The following is a 13,499-nucleotide window of genomic DNA, read 5'->3' as shown; positions in this document are numbered from 1 at the left end:
TTCATATCCCAAAAGCCTCTCCTTGTGTGTGTGTGCGTGTGTGAGTTTCCGGGGACACTTTCGCCGTCTACCAGATTCGTCACTTGCGCTTAAATTGAGGAATTTTAAAAAAAATCTATCTGTGTATGCGTGTGTCCATCTCCACACGGGAGACATTTCTCTTTCCTGGCTTGAGCTACAGATTGAGCCGTTTCTTAAGCTCGCCCTTCACTTGACTGTTATTTAACGTTTTCCCGCTGAGTTCCTGCTGCTCCTGCCTGATTTCCTCATTGACACCGGACTGCTTGTTTGTGTTGCCAATGACAGAACTCGTATGCGTCCACATTCCTGTGACACATTCTCATTTGTAAAAACAGTTTGAGTGCCAAAAGGTTTTGGAAACGATCCGGTGTCGAACAAACTAATTAGAGGATGTAACATTTGACACAAAAGCAGGGAGCACTATTGGTGGAGAAAGCATATTCCAGTCTTCGTAATCCATACCACAACATTCACACGCGAAATGGTATTGAAATGGGTAAAATGAGCGCTAGGTTAAAATAGTTTTATCAAATTTTAATTGACGATAAAAATAAAACTATGTTGTGCTTATATATAAAAACTTCCATCTATCGTTCTCGCCAGGCAACTTTATTGACATTGACGTGTGTCTGCTGTCAGCTTGCGTTTCAAGTGATAACTTTTGGCATTAAAGCCCCCAAATGTCACTTGTTCTTTGTTTGAGACTAATGTTTCTTATTTTTTGCTTAATTTTTTTGGCAATACCGTCAAACCGCTCCCATAACGAGTGGAACGAGTTGTTTGTCACTGAGCGAACAAATCTAAATGCAATAAAAAACGAACGTTGGGTGCTGCTGAGTGTTATAGAAATAAGTGCTGACATTCCGTAAAATTTGTGCATTTTGCTTTGGCTGTTGTTTGCTGAATCGTTCGATAGATTCTTGATGGAACGGAACGCAAACCATACTAGTTTTAATTCGAGTATTTACTACGTGGTATCATATTATACTTGCAGATTTTTGTTTTCATTTTCAACTCAATTTAATTTATATAATAACAACTTAAAGGGCTACTAATGTTTGCGAAGTAATGATTGAAGAAATTTTTCCTGAGCAAGAAATGTGCAAGAATGTTTGTGGTATAAGGTGGGGGGTTGTGCTACTAACGAAGCAGGAGCTTGCAGCAATTTCTCTTTCATATGCCGGAAATTGGGGTCACAGATGATAACATTCTTCGCTCGCTCGGCGAAGCGTCCACGCCACTCGATCAGAAAATTGCGAAAAAAAAACGCACACACAAAGGCACACGGCCACACCGTTTCGATTGTGTGCAGAAACCGGTCAACCCGATAAACCGAAAACCTGTTCCCGTTTGGATGCTTGCGTTTTGTCTAACTAAAGATGACACAAATAATACTCGTAAAAAAAAACAACAAAAATCAACCATCCCCGATCCAGTAAAATTGAGGTGGAGGGCGGTGAGTGCGGAAAAGGTGGTTTTTACTATCAAACACCAGAAAACTACGCAAGGAACCGTTTCGCACACGCACTGAACTGTTTAGCCCCGGGTGTCGCGCAAAGGAGGTCGTTGTTCGCCTGAGATCTCCATCAAGATGCTGTCGATTGCTGTTCGGTATTTTGTTGCGGCGGTTCTTCTGTTGCCAATTTCGATATGTCGCCTTTCGCCATCGGTTGCGATCGACGGGGGGTCGCTCGCAAAAAAAAGCATCATTGCATCACGGCGCGTCGTACGTAAACTAGCAGATTATGGAAATGGCAGCGGTTTCGGATTGCGAATTCTTTGAGAACCAAGGAGAACGTGTTCGTTTCCCGTTCTCGGCTCGGACAACGACCTATCCCGGCGCGAGGTTCCAGTTACTGACGGAGAAAGTGAACAGAGAAGCTGTCCGAATCTGTCCGAGATTGCTGCGGATGACGTCCTACCGTTATCCATTTTTTTTTTTCTTCTTGTAATTAGAACGATGCAAAGAAAAATATAGCTATTGAGTCACAAATGATTAATTAGTATTAAAAACTGACTAGGAGAGGTCGAAAAAGTTCAGTTCAAGCTACATCCAACACAGCAAAGCCAACCAAAGTAGTGAAAAACTTTATGTTCAGTTCCAATATGGTACGAAACGAAAAAGAAAATACACTATAGGTTTGCTTATCATTATCGGATGGATGATGATTACTGCCGGATTCATATAACTGTTTTGCAAAGGCAGCGATGAAAAACAAAACAGCAAAAGTAATGGCAAGGGCTGAGGGAGGATGGTGAGGGGGGCAGTTATAAGGAAGAGTAGATAACAAGAAAAGACTGTCTACTTCTTTTAGCTACACTTGCATGACAAAATGTTTTTTGTTTGTTATCTGCTTTCTTCGCCTAAAGACACAGCATCATAAATTTATTGTATTTCATTCAAATACATATTTTTTTATGTTTTTTTCCCACGTGTCGTGTATTTAAAGATTATGTCTTTGAAAAGTATGGCTGGTGTTAAGAATTGCTGTATTATACTTTACCGTTTTCTACATTATTTATCAGTTGATGCTTATGTTTTTGTGCTATTTTTTATGAGCATAGCGTTTGTATCAGAAATCAATTGTTACTTCTGCGGTACGAAGCAAGTGGATAACAAATAAAATAAATCCACAACAAACCTGTAAAAGGGATGAAAAAGCTCCATGAAATTGAGGCAGATTTTTTTAAATTCAAAATTTAATGGATGCAAAAATGTTTAATGTATTGAAATTAGTATCAAATCAAATCAAATAGTGTTTTTTGCTTTTAAATCCCAGTAATTTGGTGAATTCTATAAAAATCGGTAGTTTTATAGACAGGGAAATTGAAAATTACTAGTTTATTGAACATATTTTTTAATCACCGACATGCAGAGATATAATTTGTGAAAAATAGTGCAAAGACTCATTGCATTTCTCTTTTGATTGCAACCCCCGACGAACGGCAGTCTGCGTATATTTGCCGTTTCCCTCCCCCCCCCCCCCCCCCCCCCCCCGGTGACTTTGGACGAAAGCTGTCAACGTTGCGTCAAGCGACGAACCCCGCCGTTTGTTCGATGACGCACACTTAATGGTATCCGCAATCCAGCCCGCGGCTCTGTGTCCGTTTCCCAAACTGGCCGCTCTTCGTTCCCTTTGCCCCTTCCTCTGCTTATCCCTTATATTCCTTCCTGCCCCCCCCCCCCCCCCCCTCAGGAAACACGTGGGAATTACAATCACCCCGAAAAAAGCGCACACCCCATCTTGTCGACCTGAATAGCATCGTTGCGGCACGAGATATATCTTCCTCTTGTTGTGTATCTGTGTGTGTGTATGTGTTTTTTTTTGTGGAAAAAAAAATGCATAAGTCACATCTTTGCATATATTTAGCAAAAATCACCTTTTTGTCTGGACGTCTTTTGCTTTTCTTTTTTTTTGTTGCTGTGTTGTTTGAGGTGGCAATGAATGCGAAGCCGGAAACCCATTTGTCGGGGACCCGCTACGGGGGTCCCTCATCTGATGGGACCGGATCCCCCCCCCCCCCCTCCCCTCCCCATCTTTCCCCGCCTCCGGTGTACCGATTGTGTCACAAAGCGCCGTCCCCTTCCTTGGCCCTAGGATTAACTCTTTCCGGGTGTGACATAATTAGGTGCGAATTGGAATGGGTTGCGGAGGGGGGGGAGGAGCCATTCTGACACTCTCACGCATTGTTCGCCATGCGCGTGACACGACCGCGTGAACTCGTCTTTTCGTACGTTTGTTGTGATTTGTCGTGTTTCCCTCTGACGGGCCTGATGTCATACCGACCACAATCTGCAGATCACGGAAGACCAAGCTTTTGCGGGGTGTGTGGGGGAGTGTAAGGTAAAGAAAAAACAGTACTTTACATCGCCTTACCAGTGAAAAGCGGTGCTGTGGCGGCTTCCATTTTCCCCCAACGGTTGATGCCATTTCGTGCAGCAAACAAATCACAACTATTGTCACCACTTGGTTATGGGTAACCCTCAGCGCGGGGGGTGTGTGGGCGTTTGCGTGTGACTGGGAAAATAAAAGTCAAAACCAGGGAATCACCGAGCGGCACGGGAGGGTTTTTGGGAAGACGTTCGGGGCTAACCTTCGCGCACAAAAAAAAAGGGCACCTCTCTGATGGGAGCTTTAAGTCCAATCAAATCGTACTCGCTTCCGTGCCGCTGATGAGTTTCCAATGATGGATCCCGGGGGGAACGGGTGGGGAGGAGATGGTGGTGGTCCAGATGGCGGGTAATAAATGTCGCCACTTGACAGCTAATGATTGTTGGCGGGGTGAGCGTGTAAAATCTATAAAACAGAAAAAAAAGATGGGCTATTAGCCGCAGCGTCCTCAGGGCTTGCTGCTGCCGGTGACCTGTAAAACACATCACAACAACATAAACACTCACACACACACACACACACACAGTAGTAAAGAGGAAGGGGTGAACGTTCGGATGATGCACTAGAACGGCATACATTAGGCCCCGCCACGGTTTTCTTCAGTACCCATGACATTAAGCGAAAAATTGGAATGGCCATCAAGCCCAGCTGGCCGCGCTTGTCCGTTTATTTATTCAAGTGTAGTTTTTTCTCCTCATCTCGCTGAGAAAACAATCAAATAGATGTGTGGTGTATGTGTGTTGTTTTTTTTTTTTTAGTTTTTATCAGTACATAAACTGTTCGGCACGCCATCATTCGATTTGATCGGCACTGACCGCTTTGGTAGACCTTCACGCGCACGTAATGTCAGGTATTATTACTACTCAATACACACACACACACACACACACACTTACATGCACACATGATCGCACAGGGCAACGCGCACAGCATCTCTTCCATCTGGTATCGATGACCGAATGACACGAACCGAGGCGCTGCGCACAGTGGGACCCATCGATGGATATTCTTTTCGTGTAGTTCCACAGTTGAGAAACCCGTTTTTTTTTCATATAAATGGAATCTGGAAACTATCGTTCCAATATTCTAAGGTTCGCAGGATCTGAGTCCTCGTCACTATATATGTCAAGGTATATATTTTCAAAAGTAACGACACAAAGAAAAAAGCATTTTTTTTGTTTTAATTTCCTACCTTTAACAATATTAACACTTTGACGTCCGCAAAATTCATTATGCCACAACGCTTTACGACCGGAGTGTTGGCACCAGTTTCTCCGCATCTGGCCGCCCTGTTTATGCCTTCTCTATTTTTTTATATTACGTAGGTTGCCTTTTAAGTTTCGGGATTTGAAAAAAACTGGCGATGCAATTTACCAACTAACAATTTTATCATAAAGTTTGACGTTTTTGAGGTTAAACGCAGTCAGAACGTTTTCGACATACGAGCGCTATTTGTGTTGTTAAAAAAAATGTTAAAAATTTCAACTCTATCAAATTATGAAATTGGATCGTGATCATTTTCGTGCGATTATTTTTTACAACTTGCGACGTGAATTGACACAGCAGTAGTGCATGAATGAACTTAATTCAACTTTTTCCGATGAAGCTTCATCAATGATCAGTATTTATAGATGGTTTAGCGAATTAAATCGTGGTTGGAGTTCACTCCAAGATGAATTTCGTGAAGGTCGTCCAAAATCAGTTGTTGTTCTGAAAACCATTGATGCTGTGCGTGAATGGATATTGCAAGATCGTCATGTGACTTATCGTGAGATAGAGACAACCGTAGGTATTATTGGGACCAGCATATACTTAATATTGCATGAACATTTAACTGTCAAAAAAATTTGCTCGTGTTGGATTCCACACAATTTGTCAATCTCTCAAAAAAAAAGACTCGTGTCGATTGGTCGGATGAAATGCTCGAAAAATACGATTGCGGTGTTTCAAAACTCGTCTTTAATATCGTGGCAGGTGATGAGTCGTGGATTTACGCGAATGAGCCCGAAACTAAACTGCAATCGACTGTATGGGTGTTTCAAGATAAGCCGAATCCAACCAAAGTTGTTCACGCACAAAGCACTTCCAAGCAAATGGTCGCATGTTTTTTCGGAAAAACTGGATATATCGCAACCAAACCTCTAGAACAACGCAGAACAGTCTATTCTGAGTGATACAGAACAATTTTTTTGCCAGTTGTCTTCCAACAAATCAGGAAATTCAACGGCCGTCGACCCATCAGGCCAAACAACTGCATTTTTGAGTACTCAAAACATTTGATGAGTCATCCGCCATATAGTCCTGGATCTAGCACCAAATGACTTCTTTTAATTCCCGTACGTAAAAAATAAACTGAGAGGTCAACGTTTTTCAACGCCTGAAGAAGCGAAGATCTCTCAAAAAAGACTCGTGTCGATTGAAACTTTAAACATTTTTTTAACAACACAAATAGCGTTCGTATGTTAAAACGTTCTGAGAACGGATAACCTCAAAAGCGTCATACTTTACGATAAAATTGTTAATTAACAGATTGCATCACCAGTTTTTCCAAATCCCGAAACTTAAAAGGCAACCCTCGTAGAATATACATACGTACAGCAAAACGCTCTGCGAAGTTTATTACATTCCTTTTGATGTTTGTTTACATCTAGTTGGATGTGGGGGGTGTCAGATGACACACCAAAATAAACTTGAATAAACATATTCAACTTGATGAGTATAAATGAATATTTGTTTTAATGACATTAGTATACTACTTAATGAGTCACTTTCCTGGTGCTCACTTCAAGCTCCTACATTTTCTAAAGCATTTATCTAAGTGTATGCTTGCAGTGGTTTGGTATACACGGGGCTCCATATTTCTAAAACGATATCTTGTATGAATAAAGTTTGTTACATTTATTTCAAAACTCATTGCTCGCATAAACGGTATTACATGTAAGAAGAAGTTTTAGTTTTTTCGAAACACAGTCAAACACAGTGAATGAACCTGGGATCGAAATGGTTTATATCTCAATATATACACCAACCCGCTTGCTTGCCCACTGTGCGGTGCCACAGAACATGGATGACTGTCAATTACTCGAGATTACATTTGGGTGCGTGACTAATGCGCCCTGGGAAGGCTTACTTCCATTTGCCTTGCGTTGTGCCGGGTGCACGCCACCGAAGGCTTAACCTTTGTTTTGTTTTGTGCTGAACCGAGCTGAAGACAAATTAGGCTTCTGCGGAAGGTCCTTGCGTTGAAATAGTTGTTGTCGAGCAAAAAACACTTGGGCTTTTATTGCTCCACTAAATCATCTCCTCTTGTTCCACTGTGCGGGACGCTTGCTCGACAGCAGAAGACATTCCAGCATGACGTGCATGACCCATTTTCGAGCAGCCGCTCTTCCCCCGTCCTGCATGCAATGCCCCACCGCCTTTGCCCTGTTCGAAGCCCAAACACAAGAAAGCAAATCGAAGAAGGTAGCAGAATAAAATAAAAGATAAAAACCTGCCGCATGAACGTACGGCGGTACGAATCGAGCGCAAAAGTGAATGAAATTGCTGAGGTTCCTTACTTTAACGGCACTTGTGGTACACCAATCGGGGCTTTTTTTCTTCTTCTCCTTGTCTCTCTCTCTCTGTCTCGCTCACTCTGGAACTTTCCGTTTCGTTAGACCTACTGAAGGGAACGATGCCAAGGGTAGAGGGTAGGCAACACCGCGGTACGGAGTTGTAATTTGTGTTCTCGTGCGCCGCTCGCGTGACTGAACGCTCCCCAGCATCCATCGTCCATTCTCCGCCCTCCCGAATCCGAATCCTCTAGAAGCAGAAGGAAAAGAACTCCGAACGATCGAATGCTTCCCGGAGGATGACGACCCTGTATGATGATGATGATGATGCGCACATCGAAAAGGGTGCATCAACCCTCAGTCTGACGAATCGTACGGAAGAGCGCGACTAACGGGTTATGATGTTATTTAGTTTTTATTGCATTTTATTTATGACTTGACGAGGAAGGCGTCTTCAAAATCGCAAGCTTTCGACGAGGAGTCATAAATCCGTTCAGTCCAAAGACCGATACCAATAACAGCATGATAATTAGCGAGCATAATCGCTTCGGGGCAAATATTTGGTTGGTTTCGGTCAGTCTGTTTTTTTGTATGTACTGTAAGGTAGGAGAAAGTGGGGCATTATACACCGGGAAGCAAAATCCACATCACCTAAAATATGTTTCAAACATGTGTGAACTAAAGAAAATAAGTTTGGTTCGCATAAAATAGTATAATATATAGATTTTTAAATTTCCTGGCACTATACTAACATTCGATGGAGAGAAGAAGTGAAACAATAACAGAAAAACAAATGAGAATTCTTAGCTGGGCGTCAATTTTTATATTCGTGCAAATATTTTTATATTGAATTTTATAGATGAGATGAAATCGTATCCGTCTATTTTTTATAAAGGATTGTTAAAGCTGGAAAGCTTATTGAAAGAATCCAATAATGAATTGATTTTCTAAATCAGTCCATAAAACATCATTTGTTATAATAGAAACATACATTAATCATTGTCTAATTTATGGCTAACTTTGAAGTTTGAGCCCCAACAAACAAGGGTTCATTACGAAGGAATTGATGCTCTGATTTTAATGTTTTATGTTTCTTAGTGGACTGTCAAATTCAACATCAAAAGTAATACACAACGTCAGCATTGCACTTGCACAAGAGTTGTGTAATTCAGATTCAGAATCATGAAACTGAATGATTCTTTGGGTTTTAGAGATTCATGAGTCCCAAAGATGCATAATCTGACGAAAAGCGATGGCCCAAAATCGGGTAGAGGACCCCCCTAGTTTTTGTTTTGGTCGCATAATCCACGCCAATGATAGAATGTTGGGGATTCGTGACAGATCCATGCAAGATTCATGAAGATTCATTAAGGTTTCGAAAGATTAATTAAGATTTGAAGGTTTGAATCCACAATGATTCATGAATCCATCTGAATGAATCTTAGGTGAAAGATGCATATGAATGAATCTCGTCAAACGATTCATTAAGTATTACACTAACTTGCATTCCAAACGATACTTGAACGGATCGGAGAATCATTTGTGCTTCTTGTGAGAACACAGGCAGTGAAAAGGCAATTTGTTCCGCCATTTACAAGTTAATATTACACTTGTACTTCTTTGCTTTATGGAAGAAATTAATACTTTTTTATTTTGGTTTTTGTCTTTGACTCTCTTGTCGATCCCGTTTGGTGCAGTTTTTCGTCCGAATTTCATATTCCTACATGCAATGTGATTCGTATCTTATCCGTCGGGTACGAATGACATAGTTCGACGGTTTTCGATTGCTTTTTTTTTTAATCTTTTTGTCGTTTCACTCAGCTGATATTTACAATGCACTCGAAGCCCGCTGAGGCCGAGCTTCCTGAAGAATCGACATCCGTGACGGCAAACGCGCGCGCGGGGGGGGGTATTTGGAGTCTTAATCGGAGTCGTTGCTTTCTTCCTCCCGACCCGGACGGCGGTAAATTAGCTCGATTATGTGCTCGAGTGTGCGCTCGTGTACGTGTGTGCCGTTCTTCCGCTGCTTTTGATGCTGCTGCTGCTGCTGCTGCTGCTTGGGGCCACTTCACGCACAGTTTACGGCTCTAATGATCGGCCTGATCGGTGGGCGACCCTGAATTATCCGCATTCACACAGAGGGTTTTTCAAGTTTCCCGCACCGGCATTCGGATCGAAGGGAAAAACGGTTGACCCACATATACCGGCCCTCCTTCCGCTCCGCCGTCCACCGCTCTCGCTCTTCCGCTCGGTGATGTAAATAACGGTGCCAGGTAAAAGTGACCGGTCCGCTAAACGTCAGCGACCTTGGTGCGGGTTGCAGTCGATGCAGAACAGTTTGGCGACGTTGGGAGTCCATGTTGGGCCGGCTGGAGGAAGGGATGGCCGATGGCGGCGATGAAAAACCGGACGCATAAAAAAAAACAACAATGTGTATCGTGTTGCGAGAGGTGGAGGTGATTTTCCATCGCGATGCACCGTTCGGTTTTGCGCCAGTGAATCACTAAGATGCGGTTTTGACGGTGATTGCAAGGCGATTGTGCGAGATTGCATCTTCCACAAACATGGGAAAATTCCAAAGTGCGAACAAAAAACATCTAAACGGCCTTCTCGAGCGAGAGAAAACGAATATTGATGAAATGTGAAGCTGCTTAAATAAATTTTCTTTTCAAGCCCACTAACCGGATTGCACTACGAGAAAATTAGATGTGGAGAAATCTAGGCTTTTCCAGTTTTTCGATTTATTGAAAATTGAAAAAGACAGGTTAAAAAGAACAAAATAGCTCTGAAAAATGTTAACGAACCTTTCGGCAAGAAAAAAAAAAATTGACATTTGCTCAATAACACTTGCCCTTCAGCATGACAAAGCATCTATAAATAACAAACACAATTTTGTGTTGAGTATTTTTACACTGTCGGTTTTATTTTCGCTTTTGAGAAACAGAAAAAAAGCGCTTTGGAAACAGATTTCTCAAATATTTGCAAGTTATTCGATAGAAGAAAAAAAAAACAAATCTATGCCCAAAGTATTCAATAAAACAGGCGGTGTGCTCAATAACACTTCACACTGCAGGCTGATTAAACCTATGCACAAGTAGCAAACAAGCAATACGAGGTGTGGGTGCATGACGGGCAGCTTCGTTTCGAGTACTTTTCGATTGTCTTTTTAATTTACCTTTCATGTGAGTCACTTCTAAACGAGTAAGGTTAGATTTGAGGCTAAGATCTAAGCTATATCTTAAGCAGCACTTTTTCTGCTCCTCTACTCTGGACAGAATTTGTCGAAAGATCTAATGTAGAACGGAATATAGGACCACCACTAACGTTCTTGCATTGTGCTTGTATAGATTGCTCAATCTACAGGGGTTTTCAGATGATATCATAACACTAGCAGTATTTATTCTAACTGCAGCACATTATATTCCAACAGTACAAGCTGATTTTATAACGCGATCATGTTTATCATAGCGTTATCAGTAGAAATGATAACCGTAGCAGTTGATATTATAAAGTTGATATAGCAGGTCGAGCGATGTACGTAACTAGCGAGTATAAACGTATATCGCACGAATGAGACTCCCAGGTAGTTCAACATATCAGGTGGGTTGATACTACTTTTATACTTGCTAGTTACGTACATCGGTCACCTGCCATACCAACTTTATAATATCAATTGCATAATGATTCTGATTTCAACTGACAGAGCTATAATAAACATGATCGCGTTATAAAATCAACTGATGCTGTTGGAATATCATGTGCTGCAGTTAGAATAAATACTGCTACTGTTATGGTATCATCTGAAAATCCCTGTAAGTGCCTGCGATCTCCTCTTCCTCTTGTGCGGTAAGGTTGTCCCTTATTGGCGATTAGAGAACATTTCGTAACGGAACGGAGGCTGCTCTTGCAGATCGCGTTCGCTAATGGGCAGCGTCAATAGTGTTGAACACACTGCGCGCCGCTCTTCAGCGAACCGACCAAGACCTTGCCAGCTACGCTCCGGCGCCGTCGATATGGAGGCAACCGGCGTATGGGAATTAGGTTTGCGCTACATCCGATCCGGCGAGCGTGCGAATCGTGAGAGTCGAAACCCCATGCACGCCCAGATCGGGCTGGGAATGGTTGGCCCGGAGCCCGGGTTTCTAAAGCTCGATTGCTGATAGGTCACGAGATGAGCCGAACACTAGCACAACACCATGCGCCTTGGGTGGATCTATTAGCTCGAAATGTCAGCTAACTCTCATTCCTTATTTATTCTGAGTATCTGATAACTTTTAGTCTAAGTAGAATAATTTTATTTGCATCAGTACTAGTATCTTGTACTTTTTTCAAATCTGGTATTAACACGTTGTGTACCAAGCGTTTTAGCACAATTTTTAGTACAATTTTTTTAATTACAATTTGTTTACAATATTTCTTAAACTGATTGTTTTCGAAGACCAAGCAAACACTTAGCTTCCCAAAAAAAATTATATAAAATATTACAATAAATGTTATGTTGCATTTTCATTTATTTATGAATCAAAAACTTTTTAGAACTAAAACTGCTGTCACCCATATTCGGTACGGAACGTGTTAATGTTTTCTACGGAGTAAACAATCAATGTAAGACGGTTAGATTTTTCAGACGTCTTTATTTATTGTTTTTTTTTATTGTTTAAACCTGATTCGGGAAGGTAACGTCAGAAATCGCGTCAAATTGACGCGTCGGTATGTTGAGTGTTACTACAAGGTTCACTGTTGTGTGTTTGTGTGTGCTCGTGCCCGCGTGTGGTGTAACAATTCGTTTAGTACCTCATGACTACGAGCATCTTGTTCATCGATGTGTCCACCCCATCCCACTCCCAATCCCCCGTTGGCATATTAGGGTGCCCTCCACATAAGGTTGCAGCTTCCACTTAACACACAGCTTCTGCTAAACGCAGATTTTTGTTTTCTTTTCTTTTTTCCTTCTTTTCTATGTTTTGGTTTTGCTTCCAACAGTTTTTAGAAAGCTCACGGTTGGCGGTTGGGTTCGAGAACGTTTAAATCATGTGACTTTGGGGCGGACTCGCTTGGGCTGTGTGGTGTTTTTTTTTCTCGCTCGTTTCTTCTCGTTCGCTCGTCCCGCTTTTCGTAAAACCCGCGATAGAATCCACCTCGACCTTCCCTCAAAACAATCGATCAACAACGAAGCGTGCCAAAATTAAAACCATTCTGCAAACCGTGGCCGTGAAAGTGGAGCCGATTCGGCTCGGAAGAGATGATGGGGTTAGGTAGAGGGTTTGCACAAACTCTGCCCATCAATCGCCACCTAATGAAGTTGGCAAGGCGGACGCGTCGAAACGCTGCAATGCACAACTAGGTTTCTAATGTGTGTGCATAGCGCACAGCAACAAAAAACAATAGTAACACAGAACAGGGGAATGAGATTTCGGGGCTATCGTTTGCATCACCGGACCTTCTTGGATCCGGATGTCTTCCTTTCCCGATCCATTAGCACTCCAAGACACTTCTAAGGCAATAAACAAAATGGGAAAGGGTAAGGAAAACCCCCAAACCAGTTCTAGATAAACAATGATTTCGCTTTAAATAAACGGAGACCGACTGAGTGCGTGTGTGTGTGTGTGTATGTGCGACTCTTGGATGTCTCATTTGGGTGAAGCCATTTGGAGTTTAGCCGTGTTTGCTTCGTGCAACCACGCGACAATGATCCTCTCGTTGGTAGTTTTATTATTTTTTTTTTAATGGCAACAGAACGTCTTCCATTACTTCTCGTTTTCTATTTTGTGTATGTTTAGTTAAGTAATGAAAATTTACATGAAATTAGTTAACACTAGCCACGCCAGTTAAAGTTTTGGCCTATTAGGGAGCATAGCTTTTAGGGAGGTGACGAAAGGAAAACAAAGCATCCCAAGGTGGGGCGAAACATCCACCCCGAAGGAAGTGTCAAATTGGTAGGTGATATACAAAAACCAGAAAGATACTAATGGAAGAACATGCCTTTACAATATCTGTGTTACTTCCTTGCAGCAGCGTCTCCAAAACTCAG

General features: G+C 42.0%; 1 protein-coding gene across 1 annotated transcript in view; it reads left to right on the top strand.

Moving 5' to 3' along the window:
- Positions 1–13,499, top strand: part of LOC131269534 (all trans-polyprenyl-diphosphate synthase PDSS1) — a 44,309-nt gene that overhangs the window by 28,544 nt on the left and 2,266 nt on the right. The window lies entirely within an intron of this gene.

This window comes from Anopheles coustani, chromosome X (assembly GCF_943734705.1).
Source record: "Anopheles coustani chromosome X, idAnoCousDA_361_x.2, whole genome shotgun sequence".
Taxonomy (NCBI): Eukaryota; Metazoa; Arthropoda; class Insecta; order Diptera; family Culicidae; genus Anopheles; species Anopheles coustani.
Note: the sequence above shows the minus strand (reverse complement) of the source record. Positions and strands in the feature narration are given on the sequence as shown.